General features: G+C 39.3%; 1 protein-coding gene and 2 long non-coding RNA genes across 7 annotated transcripts in view; all 3 read left to right on the top strand.

Annotated features, from left to right (window-relative positions):
* LOC135775928 (alpha-2,8-sialyltransferase 8F-like) overlaps positions 1 to 25,254 on the top strand; it is a 1,056,838-nt gene that overhangs the window by 143,913 nt on the left and 887,671 nt on the right. The window lies entirely within an intron of this gene.
* On the top strand, positions 9,832 to 10,709 carry LOC135776135 (uncharacterized). Its single transcript, XR_010544060.2, has 3 exons — positions 9,832 to 9,876; positions 9,988 to 10,088; positions 10,512 to 10,709. It is a non-coding gene; the product is annotated as an uncharacterized lncRNA (long non-coding RNA).
* LOC135776134 (uncharacterized) lies at positions 12,259 to 14,254 on the top strand. 3 transcript variants are annotated; one of them, XR_012335604.1, is made up of 5 exons: positions 12,259 to 12,331; positions 12,771 to 12,841; positions 12,953 to 13,053; positions 13,477 to 13,630; positions 13,918 to 14,254. It is a non-coding gene; the product is annotated as an uncharacterized lncRNA (long non-coding RNA). The 3 variants fall into 3 exon arrangements; XR_012335603.1 differs by lacking the exon at positions 12,259 to 12,331 and adding an exon at positions 12,405 to 12,510 and having other exon boundaries at positions 13,946 to 14,254; XR_010544059.2 differs by lacking the exon at positions 12,259 to 12,331 and adding an exon at positions 12,405 to 12,510.

Below are 25,254 nucleotides of genomic sequence, written 5' to 3'. Positions count from 1 at the left end.
AACAATATAAAGTATGCAAAGCTTTGGTGTTTAAAATATGCTTTACTTTTGCAATTACTGAAATGCTTCTTGATATTTTAGTACTTAAATATTTAATATGAGAGTTCCAAGTAATTCTATCATCTATAATGACTCCAAGGAATTTAATTTCATGCACCCGCTCTATAACAACGTCCTCTATCTGAATTACTTCCTGAGCATTAGAATTACCAGGTCCGAATATCATCATTTTGCTTTTTCCCAGATTTAATGATAATTTATTTTCTTTGAACCACTTATTAACACGTTTGAGTTCCAAAGTAACTATTTGACACAGTTGATTTAAATCGTTTCCAGATGCAAAAATATTTGTATCATCTGCAAACAAAACAAATCTAAGTATTTGAGATGTTTTACAAATATCATTTATATACATACAGTATTCAACAATTTTGGGCCCAGTATTGAACCTTGAGGCAAACCACACACGATTTCTTGATAACTTGATTGATAATCTCCTATTTTCACATATTGTTTTCTATTTTCCAAATAACTGATCATCCACTGTAATGCGACTCCTCTAATTCCATAATGTTCTAGCTTATTAATTAAAATATCGTAATTTATTGTGTCAAATGCCTTACTTAGGTCAATAAATAATCCTATTGCATATTTCTTGTTATCTACAGCTTTAGTTATTTCATCAATTGTATCAAAGAGTGCATGCGAAGTTGAACAATTATTCCTAAAACCAAACTGATTATCTGACTGAGAGTAATTTATTTCTTTCAATAAAACTACTAAGTCTAGAATTAAAAACCTTCTCTAAAATTTTTGAAAATTGCGGTAAAAGTGAAATCGGCCTATAATTAGTAAAGGGATGCTTATCTCCTGCCTTAAACAGAGGAATCACTTTTGCTATTTTCATACCTTCAGGAAATTGACCAGTTTGCAATGATAAGTTACAAGTGAATGTTAACGGCTTACTAATACTTTCAATAACACTTTTTAAGGTCTTCTTCATATCCATATCATAATGATCTGTCAAAGTTTTATTTTTACACCCTCTAACAATGTCCAATATCTCATTTTCCTCAACAGGTATAAGAAACAGCGTTTTAGGATTTGTATCTATTAACTCACAATTGTATCTCTCAACATTTGCAATATTTGCAGCAAGGTTTGGGCCAACATCTACAAAGAATTTATTAAACCTATCAACTACTGTATTCATATTGTTTATAGTTTTATCCTCATCTCTAAAATATTGTTGGTAATAATTAATCATTCCAGATTTATTTCTAATTAAATTATTTAAAATATTCCATAAGCCTTTAATATTATTCTTATTGCTATCTAACAATTTATTATAATAATCCTGTTGACATTTTCTTATGATACCAGTCAATTTATTTTTGTATTTCTTATATTTATCCTCCGCTTCTTTTGATCTATATTTTATAAAATTTCTGTAAAGTGAATTTTTTTTTTACAAGCATTCAACAATCCCTTAGACATCCACTCATTTTCTTTACACTTTCTTTTTTTACAGTATTTTTTTATTAGACAATTTTTATCATAAACTTTTTGAAACATTTGCATAAACTCATCGTATGCCTTATTAGTATCATCTTCTCTATAAACACTACTCCAATCTTGCATTAGTAATTCTTTTTTAAGTGCTTCAATGGTTTTCTCTGTTTTTACCCTTCTAAACCAGTACATAGTATTCTCTTCATTTTTTTGAAATTCATTTTTATTTAATACAAAAACTGGAAGGTGATCAGTGATATCATTTATCATTAGTCCGCTGACTGTGTTACTTTCTATGTCATTGGAAAAAATATTATCAATCAAAGTCGCGCTATGGTTTGTAATTCTACTCGGTTTCGTTATTAGAGGAAACAACCCTATACTAAATAGAGTATTAATAAATTCATCAGTCTTTTTATGTTTATTTGGGTTAAGCAGATCGATGTTAAGATCACCCCCAACAAACATGAGTTTCTGATTTAAATGTGAAAAGTGTTCCTCCATCCACCTATTAAACACATCTATATTAGACCCCGGTGTTCTATAGATACAACTTACAATTATATTTTTCTTTTTTGGCCTTAAAATTTCAATAGTAAGACATTCTAGTACATCATCCACCACCATCGTCATATTTCCAATCATTTTATAACCATAATTTACATCTACAAACATAGCTACGCCCCCACCATGCGTATTTCTTCTGTTCAGTCTTATAAACTCATAACCTTCGATATTAAAATCCATTTCTCTATCATTATGTATCCATGTTTCTGTTATTAAAATCACACTGAATGAATTTGAAAACTGTTTTAAATAGCTCTTAATATGGTCAAAGTTTGCATAAAGACTTCTACTGTTAAAGTGGATTACAGAGAATGTATGGACATTTTTAAATTTACAATTATAACAATCCTCTGTATAATATTGACAATCATTAACAGATCTCGTAAAGAAGTTACTTTCAGGGTCAATCTCAATCTCAGTGCTCTGTAAATCATATTGTGAATATACAAAATCCATATCTTTTGGTTCCATAATTTTTTCATGAGAGTTCAAATCGGAAATTCTTATAGTAGACTTATAAGAGACCATATGAAAGGTAAGTGAATGGGAAGGACTGGCGTATCATATGCACGCAAAATCGGAATCTGGCGTATCTATTGCACGATAATCACACTGCGTGTCATTTGTACGCATCTTGGTGAGAACGGGTAGCAACACCAGACTTATGCAGATTACCATGATGTTTATCCTAGGTTTGGTGTGCTGGTGCGTTGATGAACTATTAGCTTATCATATCTCAAGAAAGCAATATCACCCCTTTCTCTTGCGGCCCTCAACGCTGGCAACAAATCTTTTCGCTTCCTTTTAACTGTGTCCGTATAGTCCTCGTTTATAAAAATTTTAGTTCCTTTGAGACGTTTTGCATGGTGCAAAATAATTTCGCGGTCCTTCCAGCGTCATAGCTGCACAATGATGGGTCGTGGCCGGTCTCTCCCACCGTCAGGTTTCCCTACCCGATGCGCCCGTTCCACCTCCACCGTGTGCTGCAGCTGTAGCTTCTCCACCAACAGATTTTTTACTTTTTCCTCCGCGTCGGCCCAGGTTTCCCCTGCCGATTCCATCACTCCCTCAAATACCAAGTTGTTTCTGCGACTTTGCCCCTCCAGGTACTCCATTTTGTCGGTGATGGTGAGCATACTGTCGCAAACTTTATAGACGTCAGATTGCAACTTGTTATTACGTTCAGATAGCTTTGCATTCTCTTCCTTCAGATTGTCCACCTCACCTTGGGTAAACTGTAGGCTTGTTTTAAGTTCTTGAATGTCCTTTAATATTGCATCCATTCGGATATTTGTAGTTTCCACAATAATTTTTATGAAACCTTTGAAGTTCTCCTGTTGTTGTTGGAGTAGTTCCTTGAACATATCCTTCTGTTGATCCATTAGCCCAATGACTCGACTGAGGCTAACGTACTCTTCTTCCGTCGCCAAATCTACCTGCTGCTTAATCTCTGTTTTTGATGGTCTTGGCATTATGCTCTCCTCTCTCGACAAGCACAATAAGATTTGGTAAATTGAAAAATCTAAATCCAAATAGCGTAGTTTAAACGCAAACGTTGCGACTCAACACGCCAACCGCAGCTCTTTTTAATGTGTTTGTTCTGGTGACCATGACTGAAGATATTTTGAGGAATGTTTGGAACCAAATAATTTATGAGCCCCATTCGCTTCCATAGTATTATTATTTCTCATTATGGAAGAATGGGGCTCATGCTTGGTTTGGTTACAAACATTCCTCAAAATATCTTGCTTCTTGTTCATTAGAACAACAAAATGAGGGAGAGTTAATGATGACAGAATTTTTATTTTTGGGTGAACTATCCCTTTAACACAGCAGTTTAGTACCAATAGTGGTTTAAGGTACAGAATATAAACATGTAGGCTATTTTATAATTGTCATGCTGTCATTCAATTTTCCTTATATAGTCATGCACAGTCCTGTTTGATACCCGCACCCGCGCGATAAAAATAACACTTGACCCGTTATCCAACATCAGTATCAATTTATTTCATACCCGCCCGTTACCAAAGTAAGCAGAAACCTTTAAAGATCTTCATGCAAAACATGGACAGAAATAAGCACAGGGCCATGATTGGACAAATATAGCCTATTATCATTTCATGTGAAATTTTGTGAGGGTCGGCTGATTGACAGCTGAGTGGTCAGCAGTGTTTGAACACTGATAAGCGCTGCGCTTATATTTATATCTTATAAATTGATGATATGATTGCAGTGATTCCAAAGGGATGTCCAAAAAAACTCAAGTAGAACGTTAAATGTTTAAAGTTTAATTTCTGTTTGTTTTGTTAATTTGCTAATTATTTAAGTGAAACGTCTCGGTTACGGATGTAACCCTCGTTCCCTGAAGGAGGGAACGGAGACGTCACGTCGTGACCGACGAATTGGGAACTCGCTTAGAGAGACCAATCTGCTTCGTTTACTACTAAAACGCCAATGAACTTGGCATTGAGATATTTGCATAATGCTGGCGCCGCCCCGCCAGGTGCCTTTATAAGCAGCAGGTGCAAATAGGGAAATTAGCTTCTTTTCGCTGAGAAAGCCGGGAGAAAGTGACCGGTCGATAAACAGCAGGGAGCAGCCCTGTGGCGACGGGACGTGACGTCTCCGTTCCCTCCTTCAGGGAACGAGGGTTACATCCGTAACCGAGACGTTCCCTTTCAGTCGGTCACTACGACGTCACGTCGTGACCGACGAATTGGGAATCCCTACCAAAACGCCACTGAGGGCTGACCTCTTCCAGTGTCTGCGTAAAGCCCTCCGGTTCCACTTAAGGAGAAGGAGAATTAGGTTTTAAGGCAGAAGGCCGGGCACTAGATGTTCCTTTAACCCCACAGTAGTGCCAGCGACTGGGAAGCGCCCTATCTGAGCGGTATAGGGACGCTGCGGAAGCCACCGCCCCGTTAAGGGCTATTGGTGGGCGAAAGTCAACCATAGTTGAGGTAAAAATGACAGCCGTGGCTGTGTAAGCAAAGCAGTGCTCTGCTAAGGGAAACGTGGGCTGGTAGGATTAACCCCACGGAATAATACTCACAAAGGAACCCGTTGGGACACAATGTGGAGCCCAAGCCAAACACGTAGGTTCGTAAGAATACAGCTAGTGAGAGGCTGACAGCCAATGCTCCGCAACAAAGGCTGCCAAGGCATCGGAGGAAGAGCAATTCAAACCATTACGCATTTTTTCTCTGATGGCCTTCCATACTGAAACTCAATTAGGAGCCTCAGTTGGAGGCTGCAAGCCGACCTGCGAGACTGCTCTCCGTGCTCCCCCTGGTGAGGAAAGAACACGAGAGGATACAGGCTCGATACGAACACTGTAAAATGTAATGAACGTATTAGGTGTCGCCCAACCAGCAGCTCTACAGATGTCTGTTAGCGAGGAACCACGAGCTAAAGCCCAAGATGAGGCAACACTCCGTGTGGAGTGCGCTCTCAAATTAAAGGGGCAAGGAATACCCTGAAGATTATTAGCCAGGGCGATAGTATCAACTATCCAATGAGACATCCTCTGCTTAGTGACAGCTTTCCCTTTCTGCTGGCCACCATAACAAACAAAGAGCTGGTCTGAGGTCCTGAGGCTTTGCGTGCGATCCACGTAGAGTCGCAGTGCGCGTACGGGGCACAACAAAGCCATGGTTGGGTCTGCGTCCTCCGGGGGCAGCGCTTGCAAGCTCACCACCTTATCTCTGAAGGGAGTGGTGGGAACTTTGGGCACGTAGCCTGGTCTGGGTCTCAGTGAGACAGCAGGACCAAACTAAAAGCACGAATCGTCAACAGAGAATGCATGTAAATCCCCTACTCTCTTCATGGAGGCCAATGCTATCAGGGTCAGAGTTTTCATTGATAAAAACATCAGACTCGTAGACTGCAAAGGCTCAAAAGGGAGACCTGAAGGCTTCAGCACCATGGACAGGTCTCAGGAGGAAAGAGGGAGGGCGCGAGGGGTTTAGCCTGCGAGCGCCTCTTAAAATGTAATAATTAAATCATGCTGGCCAACTGATCTGCCGTTGATAAGAGAGTGATGAGCAGAAATAGCGGCGATATCAACTTTAATGGCGGAGGGACAGCCTACCATCTAACCTATGTTAAAGATATAAAAGCACAATGTTAATGAGCATTCTCTGGGGTCCTCGCGTTGCGAAGAGCACCGGGTGACGAAAAAGGTTTCTTTAAGCGCGTAAGCCCGTCCTGTGGACGGTGCTCGAACCGCGTCGATGGTGTTAGATACCGCTTGCGATAAATCACCTAAACCTTGCGCGCGCTCAACGACCATACATGGAAATCCCACAGGTCGGGGCGCGGGTGCCATAATGTGCCCCTTCCTAGAGAAAGAAAGTCTTTCCTCAGGGGAAATCGTCAGGGAGGGGCTGTCGCGAGGAGCATTAACTCTGAAAACCAATTCCTGGTAGTCCAGTACGGGGCGACTAATAAAAGGCTCTCCTCGTCCTGCCTGACTTTGCACAGTGTCTGCGCAATAAAGCTCACTGGAAGGAATGCGTATTTACGCACCCCCCGCAGCCAGCTGTGTGCCAAGGCATCCACGCCGAGGCTGCCCTCGGTTAGTGAACAAAATAGGCGACAGTGGGTATCGTCCGGCGACGCAAACAGATCTATCTACGCACAACCAAACTTCTTCCAAATTAGCTGGACCGTCTGGAGGTGGAGTCGCCATTCGCCGGGGGCGCAGCTCGGGAAGCGCGTCTGCCGCTGTATTGAGCGAACCCGGGATGTAAATGGCACGAAGGGACCTCAGATGCTTCTGACTCCAAAGGAGGAGATGACGAGCGAGATGCGACAGGTGACGAGAGCGCAAAACCGCCTTAACGGTAAATAACGCAACAGTCGCAATGTTATTGGTGTCGGCTAATACATCCTTCCCTCGCATCTCCATAGCGGAGCGTACAAGTCCCAGATATACAGCGCACCGCTCGCGGCAGTTGGGGTGCTATGCACACCCCTGAGACTGCAAGCCCGTCATACGTGGCTGATCATCCCGTGCTGAAGGCATTGCAATATACAGAATGCCAGGAGACCCCTCAGGGGCATATCTTCTATCGGAAATGCCGGGTCTACCACGGGGAAAAATTGAAATGACACGCAGGTGTAATGTGTACACGGTGTATGTCGGTGTGCCACGCTCTCCTCGAGACTCGATCGTAAGCCAACGCTGAAGCGGTCTCATATGAAGCAGCTCGGGCGGCGTCACAGCCGCAGCATGCTGTCATACGTCCAGGAGCTTCTGAAATTGTTTCAGAGGGACCGCGTACTTCCCTCGAATTAAACCGAGGCAAGTCAGAACTGACTGGTTGCGCGCTCTTGTAAAACACGCCAATTAGTCGATCGAGTCTTATTTCCATACTGAGAAAAAGGATCCTCTGCACGGGGCAAAGTTGCTCTTTCCCAGCCGACCTGAAGACTTAAACGAGCGAGATGCCGAAGCATTAACTCTCTGTGTTCGCGCACGTCTGCCAAGAACGGGCTATTATAAGTCGACGTAGCTAAAAGCAGAATGCGAACAACGCTCTCTCTCTGACATTTTAATGCCGTGACTATGGAGACACGGAGAGAGAGAGACAGCTCGAATGGTGCACTTAGTATTAATATGCCCACCCCACGACGCAGAGCGAAAAAACGGTCTAAAGCGAGGGGAGATGGACACATAAAGTACACGTCTTACAGGTCTAAGGCTGCAAACCGATCTGAATATTGAAATACGAGCCTCTGCGTTATCATCCAAAAAGAACACCTTCGTAGAGCCGGTGCGTAAATCAAATCGATCGTAACCCGCCGCGTATTTTGGGTACTATGAGATAAAGGCTGGAAAAACCCTATCATCATCATCTCGGTAAGAGGAACCGGCTCGAACATCCTTCGCCAACAGGATATCGACTTTTGCACGCAGTACATGTGCATCGGACGCTTTCACCACAGTGAAACGAAAGCCCGAATTTTGGGGTGTGCCGGATTCGTAACCGAGGTGGATCGTGCGTAAAACCCAACGAAACGGGCTGGGAACTGAAGCCAAGCACCCAGGCACCGTACGAGGAGAAATAACGACACTACCGAAGTACCCGCAATGGGGCAGCGAAGCGAGACAGGTGGGACTGCCGGTGCGTCTGCTGTGACAGCATAAACATCTACAGTATGTGTGTGTGACACTGACCTGAGCCCGCTGAGGGTAACGGTCGTCTGGTCTCCTCTACGGAGGGCGCAGACTCCGATGAGGGTGCTGGTGGTCCGGTCTCCTCAGCGGAGAGCTCGGACTCCTCAGGTCACCCGCTGGCGATAGAGGAGAGGTAGGGGAGCTGGTGTGTACCCGCTCACGGCTCTCTCGATCCTCCGGAGACCTAGAGAGGGAAGAGGAATGCACTCTTATGTGTGGTTAAGTGGGTACCGGCCGAACAGCCGGTGGAACATATGCAAACCAAGGATTTTCCACCCGACCCTCTATCGGGGGAAGGAGCTCCATCTCCTGAAGAGTGATCCTCTGCCAATCCGGGTCGCCCTTCACTGGCCACTTAAACTCCCGAATTTCACGGGAAGCGGCTAAGCGGGCGGGGCGAGCTGCTGACGACCGGTTCCCCTGCGCTGCCGAGATGGGGTCCGAGGAGGGGAACGGAGGTGGTCGCCGCAGGACGCCGACGGCGAGAGGCAGACTGAGGAGCCGGCGTGGTGGACCAAGGGCAGCTCTCTTCCGCCGGGGCATGACCTAGGAGATCGCCTCAGTCTGCGCAGCGGAGCTGTACGACTCCCCTGGCTCGCCGAAGAGGCCGGTCTGTGAGACAGGAGCATTCAAGTTGTTCTCGTCTGCGTCCGTCATGTCAGCCAGACACAGCCAAAGGTGGCGATCTTGAACCACTGTGGTGGACATCGCACGACTGAAGGTCGCGGGCTCCCTCGTAAATCCTTGGTGAGCCTGCAGCAACGTTATTGCGTGCAGGGCCGAAGCCGCCTCTCCGGCATGCCTGATGGGCAGCGTCCGTAACCGGACGACTGTCTACAAACACGGGAGGGAAGGGTTGGGTGGTCCCTCCAGGAACGCATCCCGCTCCACTGAAGGGGTCCCCGCCCTTAGGGGCTCCGTTGGTGAGGGAGGTGAGGGGTGAAGCTGAACGGCCGGACGGCCGCAAATCACGTCAGCTCTTCGTGCCGTCGGGAAAGAAAGGCACAGGAGGCGAGGACCGAGAGGCCCGAGCAGCTCCGAAGTACCAATCATGTGGGCGGGACGGTTCGGGCGGAGAGGGGTTAACCTTTCCAACTCTACCGTCTCCGCCGCTCGCGGGCACGGCCGCCATCTCCGGAACGACTCTGCCTCGGAGGAAAAATGGACACCCCTCTGATGCTGCAGAAGTGACGGGACCAGAAGGAGGTCCAATGGATTCGGCAGACATCGTAGAACACGACTCTGCAGTCTCCACCGGAGCCTCAACCGGCTGAGGATGAGAAGGCCGGTAGGTGGAGGACGCATCCTCCGTCCTACTCAGCGTAGTGACGCGAAGGGCGCCCTGCGAGCGCTTGACAGCCGCACCATGGCGGCGTCAGCACTGCAAAGGCGCGGACAGCGTTCCCGTAGAAACGACAGTCGTCTCCGCAATCCAAGAGGGTTATGCTCTCACAGAGAGAACAGAAACTCTCCACGAACGCAGCCCCGGAGTGCTCGATGCCTGAGCACGAAGACAGCGCTCGTGACCGTCACTGGAACCCTTATACTTCTCACATCCAAGATCGCACGGCGTTACTTACAGAAAACAGTCACCAAGTACAGTCCAGCTAAGCCAGGTTAGTTATTTTTTGCATAACTGTTTGTTTTAATTTATTATTTTTAGGACTTAAAAGAGAGACACATAATATGTAAGTGTTAATATTTTCTAACTAATACATGCCTTAAAGGAAACCGGACCAGAGAATGAATTGATGCCATGTGTTTGAACCACAGTGCTCAGGAGGAAGGCTTCCTTACTTGAGGACTGCTTCAGGATGTAGAAGGAACAGTAAGTAACAGCAAGCATACAGCTATATTTTTACCTTTTACCCTTTACCCATGCAGTGAAGTACAGTAGTATGTGTACTATTAAATATGACCTTAAATGTTAAAAGATTTTAAAATATTCTTCTTTGAATATTAAAAGATTGTTAATGCTTGTTTTTCGGTTGTGAAGGATCCTTTTGAACCACAGGTAATGCTGATTACCTTGATTAAGTATTCTGTATTCATGATGTATACAAATGGTAATGTTGTTTCTTATTGAATTGGTTCACTTTTATTTCTTGACAGGGCATAATAGTTAAAATGTTCACACCATTGTAAATATACTTGATTACTTGACCAAGGTATAAACTGTCAATCTATCTGTTTCTCTTTTTATTGTCTAATGTAGTTGCATTTTAAACTGACTGTTGGCTATTTTTGACAGATGTCACCTGAGATCCTGTGGCAGATCATGATGGGAGTAGTCAAGGTTGATGGCGATGTGGCTGTCTTGAGGCTTGCATTCAAATGCTAGATGTTTAGGGACATTGTCAGTTAGCCCAAATTTAAAGAACAGGCTCACTTTTTGTGGCTTGACAGTAAGTTCTTTAAATCCTTAATGTGGAGTACTCTAAAAATTATTTAAGAAAACTCTTTGTCTGTCTACATCTTTATTCTCTGGTAGACTGTATTGGTGAGGGGTGAAGCTGAACGGCCGGACGGCCGCAAATCACGTCAGCTCTTCGTGCCGTCGGGAAAGAAAGGCACAGGAGGCGAGGACCGAGAGGCCCGAGCAGCTCCGAAGTACCAATCATGTGGGCGGGACGGTTCGGGCGGAGAGGGGTTAACCTTTCCAACTCTACCGTCTCCGCCGCTCGCGGGCACGGCCGCCATCTCCGGAACGACTCTGCCTCGGAGGAAAAATGGACACCCCTCTGATGCTGCAGAAGTGACGGGACCAGAAGGAGGTCCAATGGATTCGGCAGACATCGTAGAACACGACTCTGCAGTCTCCACCGGAGCCTCAACCGGCTGAGGATGAGAAGGCCGGTAGGTGGAGGACGCATCCTCCGTCCTACTCAGCGTAGTGACGCGAAGGGCGCCCTGCGAGCGCTTGACAGCCGCACCATGGCGGCGTCAGCACTGCAAAGGCGCGGACAGCGTTCCCGTAGAAACGACAGTCGTCTCCGCAATCCAAGAGGGTTATGCTCTCACAGAGAGAACAGAAACTCTCCACGAACGCAGCCCCGGAGTGCTCGATGCCTGAGCACGAAGACAGCGCTCGTGACCGTCACTGGAACCCTTATACTTCTCACATCCAAGATCGCACGGGCGAAAAGCTATCCTGAAAAGGACGCTGATCTCCGCATATACGAGAGAGTGGCTGCCTTTAAAAAGACACAGAGCTCTCACGTATCACTCTTTTAGGGAAATCACTCTTTAGGTGCTCAGCTGATGATGCGCACAGGGAAGGCAACGCACACACTAAACTCAAACAAAAATGATGCAGAGCCGTGGAATACTGCGAGCGTCCGCTGTGTTAGTACTGCTTGTCAATCAACTTCAGCAACCATTCCCAGAAGAGCAGAGAGTAGCTTCTCAGTAGCAGATAAAGCCGGCTTTCGAAGCGAAAAAGCTAATTTCCCTATTTGCACCTGCTGCTTATAAAGGCACCTGGCGGGGCGGCGCCAGCATTATGCAAATATCTCAATGCCAAGTTCATTGGCGTTTTAGTAGTAAACGAAGCAGATTGGTCTCTCTAAGCGAGTTCCCAATTCGTCGGTCACGACGTGACGTCGTAGTGACCGACTGAAAGGGAACACATTTCGTGTAGGCTTATTTATTTTATTACTTTTTCACCAAAGAAAGACTTAATCATCATGTTCTTTTGATTTTAATGCTATTTGCGCATGAAACGAACTCCTTGGGGGTAATTATTTGTAAAGAGTCAACAACGCAAATCAAGGAATAAACTTATTTAAGACAGCCAGTCTGGCAGGGCAGTAAAAGCGATACAGCAAACACCGAAAATTTTATAGGATTAGATTTGGAAGTATGATTATGATGAAAGCAGCGGTCCTGGCTTTGTTCTATAAATTGGGTTCACGCGACATCATTGCTGTTCGTGCTTATGTTCAAATCATTTTTCTTCATAAAAATTATGCTCTGGCTCGGACTCGATTGTAGGAGGCTCATTGTCTTCGGACCAGGGGAGACACCCCTCGCTGCAGACTGTAGCGCGGTGACATCACGTACTGACGTCAGGTATGTTCTACGTATCGTATGTCTTTAATGCGCATGTACAAAATATTTCACTTTAATCAGTAGGTGGCGGTAATGCGCCTAAAAGTTTAATGCCAACCTTAATAATACAGCGAAGAAGTTGTTTTTCTCGTCTGCAATTCAGGATTAGCGTTTTCTCGAAAGGGATAAATTCGATTGCGGTAAATCGATTAGATAAAATAAATATTTATGCTTTATGTTTGCTTTTAGTTGTTATTAAACATTATTTCGGTTCAAAAGTTTTGCTTATAAAAATAATTTTGTTTCTCCCCAGTAGTTTTTTACATTCACACATCATGTTGAGGAATTGAGTTTCCCTATATTTATCAAAGAAATTTAACGTTCATGTGATGGGTAAAACCTGTTTATGTGAGATATACAAAAAGCAAACCTTTAATTCATTGCATATGTGATTTTCTAGATGCATGTTTATGGATACTGGAAGGCGTTACTTACAGAAAACAGTCACCAAGTACAGTCCAGCTAAGCCAGGTTAGTTATTTTTTGCATAACTGTTTGTTTTAATTTATTATTTTTAGGACTTAAAAGAGAGACACATAATATGTAAGTGTTAATATTTTCTAACTAATACATGCCTTAAAGGAAACCGGACCAGAGAATGAATTGATGCCATGTGTTTGAACCACAGTGCTCAGGAGGAAGGCTTCCTTACTTGAGGACTGCTTCAGGATGTAGAAGGAACAGTAAGTAACAGCAAGCATACAGCTATATTTTTACCTTTTACCCTTTACCCATGCAGTGAAGTACAGTAGTATGTGTACTATTAAATATGACCTTAAATGTTAAAAGATTTTAAAATATTCTTCTTTGAATATTAAAAGATTGTTAATGCTTGTTTTTCGGTTGTGAAGGATCCTTTTGAACCACAGGTAATGCTGATTACCTTGATTAAGTATTCTGTATTCATGATGTATACAAATGGTAATGTTGTTTCTTATTGAATTGGTTCACTTTTATTTCTTGACAGGGCATAATAGTTAAAATGTTCACACCATTGTAAATATACTTGATTACTTGACCAAGGTATAAACTGTCAATCTATCTGTTTCTCTTTTTATTGTCTAATGTAGTTGCATTTTAAACTGACTGTTGGCTATTTTTGACAGATGTCACCTGAGATCCTGTGGCAGATCATGATGGGAGTAGTCAAGGTTGATGGCGATGTGGCTGTCTTGAGGCTTGCATTCAAATGCTAGATGTTTAGGGACATTGTCAGTTAGCCCAAATTTAAAGAACAGGCTCACTTTTTGTGGCTTGACAGTAAGTTCTTTAAATCCTTAATGTGGAGTACTCTAAAAATTATTTAAGAAAACTCTTTGTCTGTCTACATCTTTATTCTCTGGTAGACTGTATTGCCTTCAAAACCTTTCAACTTTCAGCTAGAAAAGTACCCTGGACTTAAAATTGTACTAAGCATATCTTTGTCTAGCATGTGTAAAGTAATCTCATTTAAAATGTTTTCCTTATATGACTCTGTTAACAGGATATGTTAATGCCGTTTGTTATAATAATTGAATATGGTTTGATCTGTATTTTGTCTAAATTAGGTCATGAGAACTGGATTGTGTTCTACAGACAACAGTTTTTGATGCCCTACTGTCTGACTCAATGCTTCCACTGTGGAGAAATCTTCAAAGACTGTCCACCTGGCAATGTTGGGAAAAAAATATTTACACAAGTTACATAATAATATACAAGCATATATTTGACATGACTTTAATTCTCCTATTCATTAAAACTTGTAAGTATACAAGTACTGTATAGGTTTTTTCTTTATTTCACTTGATAGTACTTGATGCTAGTATCGCATCCCTAAGTTGATGTTTCGAATTAAAGTGCAGTTCACCTCACAGATCTTTCATATTATGATGCTAAACAGGCTCTTTACAGTTTTTCTGAATTGCTAAAACACATTTTTTGAAACCATCACTCATTTTCTCAAAACCTTAAACACAAATCCCAATTTTAAACAAAATTCACAGAACCCCTGACTCTTCTAGCAAAATCAAACAATTGCTTCAAAACCATTTCACTTGTACTCAAAATCAAACTAAGCTTTCAAATCATACACACATAAGTCTATATTATAAAACACTACAAGCATCCATTAGACACTACCTTAAAAAATGGAAAACACAACATCCAGGAGATCTGCTTACAGAAATACACGTTTACTGTACATAACAACACACTTGACAAATACTGTAAAAAAATCTCTATTACTGTAATCACAAGTTTAGTTCAGTGAATGTAGTGAATACTTTACTGTAAGTACTGCAAGTAATAGTAAGTTTTCAATATTACTGTAAGCAGCACTTGTATTTTGTAAAAAGTCAGCAATACAACTGCAAATTTTGCCAATTGCATTGTCTCTGTTGTCCTTTTCTTTCTCATACTCTTCATCTGCCTCTCAGACTGTTTCCAATTCACACAAATGGTAAAAAATACCATTAGATAAAAGTGTGTAGAATTTTGAGTTGTTGTGTTTACTCGATGATAACGGTGTTTTAGTTGTGTTCAACTTTTGCCTGCCTGTGTTTAGCATTTATAAAACAAGTGCATTGCAGTGTGAAATGTGTGTTTTAGTGAGAAGTTTGTGTTTAGAATTTTGCAAAAAGAGTGCATGATTTGACAAATGCGTTTAGGCCACTATGAATTTGGTTCAGAGAATGGGGGTTAGTGTTTTAGCAATTCAAAAAAACTGTAATAAGACTTAGGTCAGATGATGATGGGGGTCACACATTGTTTGATTTCTTTCTTATTTTAATAATTAAAATAGTCAGTGATGCTTTTTGCAGTATGGGATGGTATATTATCCTCCATGAAAGTAAATTTATTTCAGAAGACATAATTCCTTCTATCTCATAGTAAAAAAAAAACTATGTTTTAGGAACTCTACATATCTTCTAGATGTCCATTTGACCCCCCCCCCAATATCTTGTTTGAACATAGTGGCTATTCACCAATAATCCAGAATGACATTCATCTATACTATTTACTGTATTTTTGCATGTCAATAAATAAAATTGTTTAAAAATAGTCTTTGTGTATTCTTAGCTCACATCAAATGAATTATTTTTGCATGTTTTGCTTTGGGGAGGGGTAGAAATACAGCTTTATTTCTTGGGATTCCAGAGACACCACCAGGTTTACAGTTTTTTACGAATGCTTAAGCACAATTTTAAAAACAGGGCCCGGTTTGTCAAAACACTACACACAATTAACACAACCCTACAGCAAAGTAGCACAACACTTCAGATCATTTGCAAAATGGAACACTTTTGTCAAAACTATACACGACTTTATAAAAACAATATTTTGTTACCATAAGAAACACATACATTTCATAAGACTTCAATCTTTTTGAACCAGTTACACACTGCTGTTGCAAATCTAAAACACTTTTAGCAAGTCTAATTCTTATTGATTAGAGTACTGCAAATAAAGTACAAAGAGAAAGTGCAACTATATAATAGTTTACCAAACACTACAAAAGACCCATACTGCAGACTGAGGAAAATATAATTGATTTCTCTCCATATACACAAATCAGTCAACATGGAGAATCACAACAAAACATGTCCCAGTTGTCATGCTACTACGGTAGTGTGCATAACACTGTTAGCTCAGCAAACAACAGACAAACATAAAATATTGTATCCAGTACAGGTTACAATTACAGTAAATAACAACAACCATAAAAAATAATCAACAAAAAACTGACAATATTTCAAAGAAAATACTACAGTCATCCCTGCTGTAAGAACCAGCATACCAGCAATACCAGCATATGTTGTGTTTTGGTGCTAGTGTGCTGGTGACCACCAGCTAAACCAGCACCAAACCAGCATGGGAATGATGCTGGTCTATGCTGTTTTTGCTGATGAAGGAGAACCCCATGCTGTGAAATGGCAGCGCGAAGGGCGATGTTACCCCCACGTTGGCCTGGGACATTGATTATAGCCCTTTTGATTATAGATTTTGAACCCTGTCTCATCAATATATATATGAATTCATGCAGGACCTGCTGCATTTTTATAGTGCTTAAACCTGATTGGTGTTTCTACAATTTAGCAATCATGTGTCTGTGCATCTGATGGCTGTGTTTAACCGATTGGCTCATAAGTGTGGTCATTTGACAGTCAGTGCTTTGGAATTGCAAGGAAGTGACATCCTGATATACGTCTGTGTTAGATGTATACAAGTGTGTTTAGTGTTTTGCAAATCACTGTGTGTAATGTTTTGCAAATAGTGTGAAGCTGACAATGTGCTAACAGTTGTGCAAATCTAGCCTTGTGTTTTGCTCCTTGAGTGTTAGGTTTTGCTAATTGTGGGAAAAGTTTAATTATAGTGTGTAAGCAATTGTAAAAAACTGTAAATACATGTTTGCTTCTTAACTGTGTTTTTTAATGATGCCTTTTTCTAATATTTTCCTAAAAATATATTTTAAAAAAGCCTTATAGTCAAATCTTTCTGTACTTTGAATCACTCATGAATCTTATAATAGTTGATTTCTGTTTACCCTGCTGAAAAAACCAGCATGGACCAGCATGGGAATTATGCTGGTTTATGCTGGTTTAGCTGGTGGTCACAGCATACCAGCACCAAAACACAACATATGCTGGTATGACCAGCATGGGATGCTGGTGCTAATGCTGGTTTAGCTGGTGCTAATGCTGGTTTGTTGCTGGTTTAGCTGGTGCTAATGCTGGTGCTGATGCTGGTTTGATGCTGGTTTAGCTGGTGTTCACTAGCAAACCAGCACCAAAACACAACATATGATGGTCTTGCTGGTATGCTGGTTTTTTCAGCAGGGTAGGTCCACCAAATAAATTGTTATACGAAATAATTTGCTTTTTTACGATAATGCACACTTTTTTTATACCCATATTGTATGAGGACCACAACTTGCTCTATAATATGGAACAGCATATTTCAAAGTATTAAAATATCTTGACATTTTTATTTCATTTAAATATAACAGCATCCACACTGTCATAACTGTTGAGGGTGAAATACAATTTGAAAACTTACTGGCTGTATTGGAAAAATAAACAAAAATGGCATGTGCATAATAATTTAGGAACGCGGTGTATTATATCCTGTATATCGTTTCGTGTGTCGTGTTTATAAAACGAAGCAACATGTGTTATCATGGAGATTTTGATGTGTAAATAAAGGATGCGGAGACTGAAAACATACTGTACGTAGTTGATTAAACTTTAAAGTACTTTACCATAAATGTCTAACTTTTTTTGGAGGCAACAAATATGCCCAAAAATATAAAACCCATAAAAGAACCATATGACAGAGGGAAGATTAAAATATATATAAGGTGTCATTAATGTTCACTGTTCCGGTATACAAAATAGAGTTTGCTCTGTTCACACGCGTTTAAAAAAAGTAAAATACAACCGATAATGCTGAGTTTGCTCTGTAATTCCCTATAATTGTTTTTATGCGTCTCAAAGGCGTGTCACACGACGTTAAAAGACATGAATATTAAAGACATACCATGCGTCACTCTGCGCATGCGCACCGAAGACATACGTGACGTCAGTACGTGACGTCACCGCGCTACAGTCTGCAGCGAGGACTACTTGGACCAGGGGCCTCATTTATAAAAGTGCGACGTAGGAACTATCCTACATTTCATCTAAGACCATTTCTGAAATGATCGTAAGTGTGATTCAGAAAAGGAGCTTACGCACAAAAAAACGTGTGTACACCTCTTTTCCAGATGTGCGGTTTATAAATCGCAAATGATCTTAAATATGTGCGCAGCTGAATGCTCTTAGAACTCCGCCTTCTAAACACCCCTAATTTAATTCATTAGCATATAAATATTACATTTTCAAAGGCCAAATTCTCTGACTGCTACAATGGCGAGTGGTAAGAAAACATATTTGTTGTCGTTTGCTTAAGTTTTTAATATTTCTAAATTCTAACATGGAAACTTTATTGACATCATTCAAGATAAGGCGATTATTAGTGGATCTTTCCGTTCACGAGTTTCATTTAAATATAGTTTTACACGTAGGCTAAACGTAATATTTGTGTCTTTAAAGTTTTGTTTCAGTTTGCCAAGCCTCCTGCGCGGCGGTGTTAAAATTCAAAGATCGTATCTTAAACTGTCGGAATATATTCCATATGGATTCATTTGGATTTACAGATGTTTAACATTAAAATCGATGCATGGGAATAATTTATATAAATTTTTGAAATACCCATCACTCTTAAATGTCGCATGTCCCTTATTGTAGGCAGGGCCGCCTTAACCTAATGTGAGGCCCCGGGGCTAAGAGGTTTTGTAGGCCCCCCTTCCCCTAGATTTATAGTTACAATTTTTTTTTTTAAAGTGTAATATCTAGGTAATCTACATCACAAAATGCATTAGTTTCTTTCGAGACATACAACTGTGAGTTTTCCCCCTTTGACCCAGAAAACACCATAATATCATTATTAACATATCACTGAGCCCACTTGAGCATAAACACAAGACACTTTATTTAACAACCACACACAGCAACATGTGGTGATAATAAAACCAAAATGTCTGAAAGTATATATGTTTATAAGCTTTATATTTATATAGTTTTTGGAATATACAAATTTGCAGAAAATTGCCACTCATTACTAAATGCTCACCACAGTTTTAAAAATATAATAAGTTAAAGTTAGTTTTAAAGTGAAAATGCATTAATGTTAACAAAAGATAAGTCTTTATAGACAGAATTTTGTTAAATGCATTAATGATAACAAAAGATAAGTATTTATAGACAGAATCTTGGTTTTTAATCATTTATTTATTTTGTAGGCTATTGAAGATATAGTATGCATTGTATTTAGTATTTATGCATACTACGCATGTAAAACGACCAAGTATGAATATGCACAAGACAGACTAGGGAACATACCTGTATATAAGATCTTTAGATGGAGATTATAATGGTGCTATCAGGGGATGATCATTTGAGATGGTATTGTCGCTCTTTACTTCCTTAGACTTGCACCTTTACGGTTGCGTCTCTTTCTCGTCTTTCTAAACCAACAGATGTGTGTACTGTAAGCTAACGTCGCGTCAAACTACATCGCTCCAGCTGCGCACGCGTCACTGATATAAACGCGAGTAGACTTAAATTTTATAACAACTAACAGCATTATGTGCGGGAACTCCTTTCTTAATTTAGCGGCACAGTTTCTTGTGCACGTTTGGAGAGCCTACTGCATGCCAGAGACTCAGACAGCTGCACGAGCACAGAGAGAGCGGGCGCGCACGAAAGAGAGAGAGACCTGCACCTCACTAGTGCTTATTATGAAATTTCAGAAATTACTCTTTCATTTGTTTGTGGATTATTTCCCGTTTCTCTGTCACACTCAGTCTAACGTGCAGGAATGTCAAGTTGACAACGCGCACTTAATTACATTACGCGGAATAAAAAATATGTTGCGTCTAACATTTTATTTAACATTAAGTTACAACGGACCAATCAGCAGCCATGTAACGTGCAATTAGAGTGATTGACAGAAAACCTGACAAGTTACAAAACAATATGACCTTTTCAGCTCAACATGAACGCAAACTTGGGAGGCCCTTGAACTTGGGAGGCCCCTGGGCTTCAGCCCAGGTAAGCCCGTGCATTAAGGCGGCCTTGATTGCAGGATATATTGAGGCTTCACAATTTAGTTCCTTTCACGTCGTTTTAATCATTAAATTCGATCCGTTTTACTTTCATTCAATAAAGCACATGTTCTGTAACATTTACATGTGCGTTAAACACCGCATTTTCTGTGTGCATCATTGTTGCACGTTTTTAGGTTTCTATTCTGAATAAACAAACAGCGCAGTTTACATGCTTCGTCCTTGTTGCATTAGTTCATTAAGATAATTCTGAACAGATTTCTGTAATTCAAACAACTCTGAATTGTAGTTGAGAACGTCACGGCGCACTATTAAAACATTGTCGGTAATGTGTCGGTCGGGCCGGGCTCGGACACAACGTGCAGGAGCATCGGTTATGGTTTTTGTGCCCGATCTAAGCTCTAATACAGATGATGTTGACGCTGTAAAAGTTTCGAATATTTATTTATTTTTTATCAAACATATTCAACAATTTTTTTACATTAGCCAGGGGATGAAAGAGAAAAAGAATTAAATAAAAACATGGAAATGCTGACATACATACATTTAGCAGCTTTCTAGTTTATCAGATTATTAATAGATTTTAGGTAGCCTATTGCTTAACTTCTAATAAAAAATACGGAATAATGGTTTATAATCACCATATTTACATTTATTTATAATAAAAGTTGCAAACAAAAGTAACACATTAATCAAATAATATTTCTTATGTAATAAGATATCATAAGAGAAAAAAAACTAATTAAATATTTTCCAAACAAAGTCTTAAGCAAAATATATGAATTCTAACAAAAGAGCACAAATCTAACCTTTTTTTTTTTTTTTTTGAATAAGGACAACTCCAAAACAAATGAAAAAATGTTTCTGTATGTTGACCACAAAAGGTACAAAACAAAAAGTTTCGAATATGCCTACCTGCAATACTGCAATATTGCCACAAGGAAACGTGCGTACGTCAAGTCGGAACCTGACGTGGAAGTAAGTACTTTTCCACGTCAGAGACGAGTTTTATAAATCTGAGCGTTTGAGTGGATTTGAGCGTACGCACGGTCTAAGATCAAATCTGTGCGTAAAAACGCTTTATAACTGAGGCCCCTTGTCTGAAAACGAGGTGTATTCAACGGCTATTTTGGCGCGTTGCTATTTTGAGGCAACTGAAATAGACTAAGCCAGGGTTAGGCAACGTCAGTCCTGGAATGCCAGTGTCTTGCACCGTTTTCAGTCGGTTTCAGTGGTTTTGTGTGTGCGCAGATATTTCTTGACACGACGCCGTGTTTACAGAATTTTTTTTAGAATGAGAAAAAAAAGATCGGATAGGGAATGCACTTGCTTCGTGTGGACGAAGTCTTAGAGTACAAACCTTTTCTTGCATATTTTTGTAAGTAATTTTTTGAGATTTCATTGATCATGAAGGCTATACATTTACAGCAATTAAAAGCCTGCTATTTTTATTTTCATAACTGGAAGAAAACAACTTTTAAAGAGAACGAAAGGTTTAAATACAAAAAAATTACAATTTCAATACAAATAAAATCAATGCAATTTTACATTAATCTTAAACTGGTGGTCTTCTTCATTCGCTTAGTTTTTCAGTTTACAAATTCCACCATCTAAATAGGGAATCACATGGCACAAACCATTTTTCCTGTCATTAAATTAGCAAAGGTGGATTTGGAAAAGTCAGTTTAGACTGTGCGTTTAGATCGTTAAAATAGGGCCCCAAGTGAGGGATGTAAATGAACAATATTATTTTTAAGAAACTGTTTATTACAGCGCTGTTTTCCAGGACCAGTAAAGAGATCTTATATTTTCCGTCATTTTGATAAAAAAGAAATGTCTATAGTGAGAACAAATTTTCTTTCCTTTCCTGTCAACACTGTAAAAAGTAAAACATGGCTGTTTTTCGTTTGATGTATTTTTTTTCATTCCAATAGCCTTAATTTATTAGATTGTTAAGTAAAATTAAATTTTGTAATTTGTATGTGTCTTTCAATCTATTTTATTAGATTGATACAATTTAAATTATAACATAACAATGAAATTCAAATTATAATTTCGATCAAATGATTTTTATTAGATTGATACAATATAAATTATAACATAACAATGAAATTCAAATTATACATTCGATCAAACGACTTTTATTAGATTGATACAATATAAATTAAAACATAACAATGAAATTCAAATTATACATTTGATCAAACTACTTTTATTCGATTGATACAATATAAATTATAACATAACAATGAAATTCAAATTATACATTCGATCAAACAACTTTTATTAGATTGATACAATATAAATTACAACATAACAATGAAATTCAAATTATACATTCGATCAAACTACTTTTATTAGATTGATACAATATAATTTATAACATAACAATGAAATTCAAATTATACATTCGATCAAAATGCTTTTATTAGATTAAGCACGGTTTGCGCATGCGCACAGATAAAAACTCGAGAGAGTTCTTCAGGGAGAGACCGAACGCAGTCGACGCTTATCTGCTGAACAAGGCGAAATGTAAAGAGGTTCATTTTAAAATTATGAATCACATTTACCCTGCAAAATAATTTTTGAGAGTAAGATTTAATGTTGGAGACTAAAATATATGTCAATTATGCAATGTGGAGATAGAAACGGTTGAACATCTGTTTTTTCAGTGTAATTTAGTACAAGCTTTATGGAATGATGCCTTCTGTTGGATTAACCAAAGATTACCTGTGAGTCTAACTTTATCTTGGGAAGTTATAAAGTTTGGCGTGTTAATTGAGAAAAGAAAGATATCATATGTTGTAAATAATTTGTTGTTATTGATTAAATTTTACATTCACAAATGTAAATTTTGTAAAACTCCTCCATGTTTTGTAGTGTTTAAAGAGGAATTTGCAATATATTTGAAGACATTAAAAAGTATGAAAAGTCCTAAAGCAAGATATTTATGTACTTTAATACAGGATTTTGATTTAGGAATGTGAAATCCCCCTACTACGCTGTTTATTTTCGATGTATCCTTTTCTTTTTTTTTTATGTATTTTTTTTTTTACTTGTTATGTACTGAAGATGAATGTTAAGTCTTTGTGTGTAAATCTCAGTCTTGTTTTATAATTCTCATATTATAAATGCCTTTTTGTATCTTCTTTCAAAGCTTTGAATAAAAAAAACAATATTACAGTCATGTATTAGAGTTGTTATCCACAGTAACCATCACAAGATGGCGCCAAACCTCTATTCATGTGTTGATATGAAACGTGATAGTTAATGGTTGAGTGTCTCCTTAGGTCCCATTCACTCACAATTTGGATATTCTTTTGAATGTGGCATTAGTAAACGTTGTTGTGTTATTTTACAGTATAAAAAGCCTTTTGGGCTAGTGATGTATTGTGATTTTAGAAAGATGCCAAATTAGATGTAAAAGAGAGAGAAACAGATTTTTGAGTTTATGCTTTTTGATATAATAACATTAATATCTAAATACCTAAAGAGAGTTAAAAAAAAGGGTAAAGTCACTACAGAGTAATACAGAAGACTTGCACAACCCTGTAGGAAAATATGACCTTGAACAAGAATTACAGAGATGAAGCTAAAGTTTAACTGAATGGAAATGTATGAAATGTTTATTGTTCTTATTCGATTTGCATGGGTTTACAGATGTTATTTGCTTTATATTATTTCATCCATCCAGAACCCTTTTGGAATCTGTTGTAAACTGTAGGAGATTTAAACAGTTTAAACCGTAAAGTTCCTTCTTCCCTTTAAAGTAACTTATTAACTAACTATTAAAATAACCATTGTAATCCATGCATGGATCCTCATATTTCATTTTTATAAGTGTGCCATTAAGTGGGCTCAATTTTGTGAGGGAACCAGTGTCCTGCTAACTTCCAGGTCATCCTAGTAGCACTCTATTATGGTCATGATTGTTAAATTTCCCAGACATAAAAACATTTAAGCAATAACAACAGAGTGGGCTAGCTGAATCATAGTAGACTGGGTGCATGCAGGAGGGGGTATTTAAAGAGACAGGAGCTAATACACAGAGTTTGAGATGAATTGCTGCAGTCGAAATTTACATCACGAGAAGCCATGTTTTTTTTTTCTTTTACGCACCTAAATGTACCCCAATAATACAAATAAACTTTTCATCATCATGACAGGTGGTCTTTAAATATCAAGTACCTTTATATTGAACCATACAAAGGTAAACAAAATGTTGATGAAATCATATAGTACCATTACTTGCACAGGTCATACTATGGCAAGCATTTTTATCATTTTTTCATTTACATTTACTAGTATCTATTTTCTAGGTACTAGTTCTTATTTTTTTGTTACTAGTATCTATTCGATTAGATACTAGTTCTTAATCATTAGATACTAGTACCTAAAAAATAGATACTAGTGCATATTTTTTAGATACTAGTGCTCATTAGATACTAGTACTTATTCAATAGATACTAGTATCTATTCATTAGATACTAGTTCTTTTTCATTAGATACTAGTACTTATTCCAATAGTGACTATGATTAAATTATACTTTACTAGTTAAGAAAAATATAAAACTAGAACTTATTCTTTAGTTACTATCAACTTTTTTGATCAAAGATATCCTGAACTTTATAGATACTAGTACTTTTTGATTTAAGTATGCAAATAATATGTTGAATAATAATGAAGCAACATTATGTAAGCTTTAAACATTGTAATGTAGAAGTGTCCAATAGGGGTCACTTTTGGGTAACAATTCACAGAATATAAGGTAGGAACCTTTCACAGTTTGTTGACTGCTACACAAGGATAAGCTATGCCACTAAGCAAGTGAGAAATATGCAGCTATGTATTGGTAAATTGTGGATTTTTTGACTGTTTGGATTCTTGCTTCTTTGAAATGAAGACCAATTTAATAAAATCCACAAATTGGCAATTAACTTGTGAGTGGACATTTTAGTTAATAACAAGCCAAGTGTGTGCATAGTGCAAACATTAAAGAGCACTGTCTAGCATCTCTCAGCTGCTTTAAGTAATACACTAGGGATGCAAACGTGTCACATTTCAGCAAAATCCGCTGTTTTGGATCCAAAATAGGTAATTCTTGTGATTTGTCTAGATCCAATAAGTTTTCTAAAACAGGGATGAGTGGCGTCTGCAACGGGGTTGCAGTGAATAAAATCATGAAAATCATCTCCAGCTGTTACAATGTCAATTCACTAACCAGTTTGGTAGGTTATGTTT

The sequence above is a fragment of the Paramisgurnus dabryanus genome, chromosome 21 (genome assembly GCF_030506205.2).
Source record: "Paramisgurnus dabryanus chromosome 21, PD_genome_1.1, whole genome shotgun sequence".
In the NCBI taxonomy this organism is placed as follows: domain Eukaryota; kingdom Metazoa; phylum Chordata; class Actinopteri; order Cypriniformes; family Cobitidae; genus Paramisgurnus; species Paramisgurnus dabryanus.
Note: the sequence above shows the minus strand (reverse complement) of the source record. Positions and strands in the feature narration are given on the sequence as shown.